Consider the following 5,576-nt stretch of genomic DNA (forward strand, 5'->3'; position numbering starts at 1 on the left):
GGTTCTTCCACAAAATTTCTTCCGCAGCAGTTCCTCGTCGAGCTTCTTCTTCTGCGGCCGAGCTTCTTTGAAGATCCCCTTCAGCAGCGGTTCTTCTCCAAAGCTCTCTGTCGCAGTTCTTCTTCCCGGCAGCGATGTCCCGAAGCTTCTTCCCCTATGACGATTCTCCCTTCTGGATCGTCGTCTTTGCTGGTTCTTTCTCCGCAGTTCGTCGCCAGCTTCGTCTGGAACGCTCTTTGATCGCTAAGCTAATGATAATAGCCCCTTGTGGTTCTCTGAGCTATCTGCCCTTATAAGGACTAATATGAACAGATACTACACTTGATCTTAGCCTAAAGGCCGAGAAGCGAACATGTAGTAGACACACTCTCCCTTCTCCATAGATATCTATTAGCTCAAGCTGTAATCTGTTTCTCCGTAATGTTGATTATCTGTCTCATTGTTGCCTTTTCAAAATTTAAAGTGAGTGGACAGGTACAGACATGAGGTGGGGGGGGGGGGGGGGGGCTGGTAAGAATTTCTCTGTAATAAAATATAATTGAAAGTTTCTTATCCGGGCTTGTACTGTTAATTTACTTATGGGAAAAAATATATAATGACAAGTACTCTTTAAATCTTTATTTTACTGCCAATGACAGTATTTACGTTACTCTTTTGGAAGGTCAATGATAATGAAGCTGTATGCCTAGTCTCGGCTTAGACACATAGGCAAGGTAAACTAATAGTAAAATTTCTATAATCAAAGATATCAGGGACAGTGAGTTATATAGGGGTTGTCCCTAGCGATATCCCAAAATGAGTGGGTTCTTGCGCAGACCTGGTCAATAGAGCGATGAACTTCCATTAGCAGCCAACTTTCCATTGCAGCAAGGTTGAGTCTGGGCCCAATTTTTTTTGAGATTGGTGGGAATCGCAGCTGTTCCACCCTCATTTATGTTGCACCTTTAAGTTTGTAGAGATTAGTGTAGAAGACTTTGCACACGGTTCTGTATTAACTCCTTTCTGCCGCAACCCTTTTTTCATTTTCGTTTTTTCCTCCCCACCTTCCAAAAGCCATAACTTTTTTATTTGTCCATTGATCTATGAGGGTTTGTTTTTCAATGCACCATTAATAGGACTTAAAGAGGCTCTGTCACCACATTATAAGTGCCCTATCTCCTACATAAGGAGAGTGGCGCTATAATGTAGGTGACAGTGATGCTTTTTATTTAGAAAAACGATCTATTTTAAACCACTTTATTAGCGATTTTTAGCTTTATGCTAATGAGTTTCTTAATGCCCAAGTGGGCGTGTTTTTACTTTCGACCAAGTGGGCGTTATACAGAGGAGTGTATGACGCTGATCAATCAGTGTCATGCACTCCTCTCCATTCATTTACACAGCAGCATCGCGTTCTTACTAGAACACGATGTGCAGCCACATACACAGACATTAACGTTAATCAAGTGTCCTCTGATAATGAATATACATTATCCCCAGCCAGGACGTCATGTGTATTCAGAATCCTGACACTTCTGAATCTTTTCTGTGAGATTTCCAGCAAGGGAAACAAAATCTCGTTTACATCGTAATCTCGTGAGATTACGCGTGGCTTGCTGGAATCTCACAGAAAAGATTCAGAAGTGTCAGGATTCTGAATACACATGATGTCCTGGCTGTATATTCATTATCAGGACACTTGATTAACGTTAATGTGTGTGTATGTGGCTGCACATCGTGTTCTAGTAAGAACACGATGCTGCTGTGTAAATGAATGGGGAGAAGTGTATGACGCTGACTGGTCACTGATTGGTCACTGTCATACACTCCTGTTTACAACGCCCACTTGGTCAAAAGTAAAAATGCGCCCAATTGGGCATTAAGAAACTCATTAGCATGAAGCTAATAAAGTGGTTTAAAATAGATAGTTTTTCAAAAATAAAAAGCATCACTGTCACCTACATTATAGCGCCGATCTCCTTATATAGGAAATAGGGCACTTATAATGTGTTGACAGAGCCTCTTTAAAGGGGTTGTCCACTTTCTGAAAACTGATGACCTATCCACCGGATAGGTCATCAGTATATGATCGGTGCATGTCCAACACCCGGACCCCACACTGATCCGCAAATCCGGCTACCTACGTGCACCGGATTATTGGAACGAGATGCAGTAGTTGGAGCCGCAAGCTAATGGCTCCGACCACTGCATAGCGGCCGTTCGACAGAACTGAAGCTCTGCTCCTAGTCACTTGAATAAGAGCAGAGCTGCAATACTGCAGCTCAGCCGCTATTCTTTGACCGGAGCCATCTGCTTCTGGCAAAATCATCTGGTGCCCGGATGCAGCCGGAGTGGCGGATCGGTGCAGGACACAGACACGCACCAATCATATACTAATGACCAATCCAGTGGATAGGTCGTCACTTGTCAGAAAGTGGAAAACCCCTTTAATAGGAGCACAAAGATGGCAGATCTGGTAGCCTTAACCATTGGCATCCTGTGATCATGTTGATGGGCTGTCAGAGGAGGCTGTCTCTCTTGCTATTGTCCGAGGCTTCTAAGCATTTAAATGGCCGGAACAGAGTTATCTGTAATCCCAGCCGTTAGTGTGAGGTGTCAGCTGTAACATACAGCCAAAACCTCCTGAGCATGGAGCGGGCTCAGTCCGGCTATGACATAACTGTCAACAAGGGGTTAAAACCCATACAGAAATCTAGTTTTAATGGATTACTCCCATTGAGTTGTGGTATTGTTCGTTTTCCTTATCAACAACCAGGGCCACACCTTCCATGAGGCAAGATGAGCATCTCGCCTGAAGCGGTCGGTGCCACTGAAACCAGCTACCACCACCTCCTGCAATTACATGCATAAGCACTGCATTCAGCGCCTTTGAATGACGTAAGCAGCGCGAATGGAAGGGCACGTTAAATGGAGCGTCGTTGAATAGAAGGGAACAGCACTCGGGCAATCAGCGCATTTCAACGACGTAAGCGACACGATGATGTCATCGTGCTGCTTGAGTCATTGAAAGGCGATGATTGGCAGGGCAGAATGCCTTGCCCTGCTATTAAGCGCCTTTTAATGACGCAAGCGGCACGATGAAGTCATTGCGTCATTCAGCCCCAGAAAACCTACTCAGAAGAGAGCAGGCCTGCATTGCAAGAGGACGGTGCGGGAACGGGATAAGATGTGTATGTAAAGTTGTTTTTTTTTGTTAACGATATGGGACTATATGTGGGTCACTATCTACAGGGGACTATATGTGGGTCACTATCTACAGGAGGGCTATATGTGGGGCACTATCTACAGGGGGGCTATATGTGGGACACTATCTACAGGGGGCTATATGTGGGGCACTATCTACAGGGTATCTATATGTGGTGCACTATCTATAGGGGCTAATATCTAAAGGGGATCTATGGGTGCCACTATTTACAGGGGGATCTATGTAGGGGCAATATCTACAGGGAGCTTTATGTTGGGCACTATCTACAGGGGGCTCTATGTGGGGCACTCTCTACAAGGGGCTCTATGTGGGGCACTGTTTACAGGGGGCTCTATGTGGGGCACTGTCTACAGGGGGCTCTATGTGGGGCTCTGTCTACAGAGGGTTCTATGTGGGGCACTGTCTCTAGGGGGCTCTACGGGGGGCACTATTTACAGTGGGCTCTATGTGGGGCACTAACTACATGAGGCACTGTGTGTGTGTGTGTGTGTGTGTGTGTGTGTGTGTGACACAGTGTATGGTGCTATTATAATCAGGGACACAGTGTATGGTGCTATTATAATACGGGACACAGTGCATGGCTCTATTATATTTTGGGGCGTAGTGTGTGGCACCATGAGAATTTTATCTTCGTTTATAGGTGCAGAAATGTTTGAAAAGTGAGAAGCTGAAGACATCTGAGCGGAAAACTGAAGAAATGGGCTGTGGCCGGAGAAGTTATCACAGAGGTCTGGACCGGATGGAGAAGAAAAGAGAAAAATAACAACTAGTATCTAAGAAGACACCACCTGTGAGTCACTTAAAGAGGCTCTGTCACCACATTGTAAGTGCCCTATCTCTTAGATAATGAGAGCGGCGCTATAATGTAGGTAACAGCAGTGTTTTTTATTTAGAAAAACAATCTATTTTCACCAAGTTATGAGCGATTTTAGCTTCATGCTAATGACTTTCTTAATGCCCAACTGGGTATGTTTTTACTTTTGACCAAGTGGGCAATGTGGAGAGAAGTGTATGACGCTGACCAATCAGCATCATACACTTCTCTCCATTCATTTACTCTGCACATAGTGATCCTGCATTGTTCACTATGTGCTGTCACACATTAACGTTACTGAAGTGTCCTGACAGTGGACAGTGAATAGACATCACTTCCAGCCAAGACGGGAAGTCTATTCACAATCCCGACACTTCGGTAATGTTTGTGTGGGACTTACAGCACAGCAAGCGTAATCTTGCGAGATCACGCTGTAAATGACAGCTTACAGTGAGATCACGCTTGCTGTGCTGTAAGGTTAACATAGTGTCGGGATTGTGAATAGACATCCCGTCCTGGCTGGAAGTGATGTCTATTCACTGTCAAGACACTTCAGTAACGTTAATGTGTGAGTATGTGACAGCACATAGTGAACAACGCAGGATCACTATGTGCAAAGTAAATTAATGGAGAGGAGTGTATGACGCTGATCTCCACAACGCCCACTTGGTCAAAAGTAAAAACACGCCCAGTTGGGCATTAAGAAAGTGATTAGCATAAAGCTAAAATCCCTCATAACTTGGTGAATTAGATAGTTTTTCTAAATAAAAACCACTGCTGTTACCTACATTATAGCGACAAACTAATTATGTAAGAGATAGAGCACTTATAATGTGGTGACAGAGCCTCTTTAAATGTTTATTCTGCCTCTAATCAGTACTGTAGTCACTGTATCATCTGCACCGAGATTTTGGGGTGGTATGATTTTTCTTTTGTGATATAGCAACTACCAGCATATTCTTACCATTGTTCGGGCCATTCTGGCAACTACAGTGAAGGAAATAAGTATTTGATCCCTTGCTGATTTTGTAAGTTTGCCCACTGTCAAAGACATGAACAGTCTAAAATTTTTAGGCTAGCTTAATTTTACCAGTGAGAGATAGATTATATATAAAAAAAAAAATAAAAAATCACATAGTCAAAATTATATATATTTATTTGCATTGTGCACAGAGAAATAAGTATTTGATCCCCTACCAACCATTAAGAGTTCAACCTCCTCCAGACCAGTTACACGCTCCAAATCAACTTGGTGCCTGCATTAAAGACAGCTGTCTTAAATGGTCACCTTTATAAAAGACTCCTGTCCACAGACTCAATTAATCAGTCTGACTCTAACCTCTACAACATGGGCAAGACCAAAGAGCTTTCTAAGGATGTCAGGGACAAGATCATAGACCTGCACAAGGCTGGAATGGGCTACAAAACCATAAGTAAGACGCTGGGTGAGAAGGAGACAACTGTTGGTGCAATAGTAAGAAAATGGAAGACATACAAAATGACTGTCAATCGACATCGATCTGGGGCTCCATGTAAAATCTCACCTCGTGGGGTATC

The 5,576-nt window shown here is 43.7% G+C and overlaps 1 pseudogene; it reads right to left on the reverse strand.

The window, feature by feature from the left end:
- Positions 1-266: 266 nt before the first annotated feature.
- Positions 267-351, reverse strand: LOC142751149 (U2 spliceosomal RNA; annotated as a pseudogene).
- Between the last annotated feature and the right edge of the window lie 5,225 nt (positions 352-5,576).

Source organism: Rhinoderma darwinii, chromosome 3 (genome assembly GCF_050947455.1).
Source record: "Rhinoderma darwinii isolate aRhiDar2 chromosome 3, aRhiDar2.hap1, whole genome shotgun sequence".
Lineage (NCBI taxonomy): Eukaryota > Metazoa > Chordata > Amphibia > Anura > Rhinodermatidae > Rhinoderma > Rhinoderma darwinii.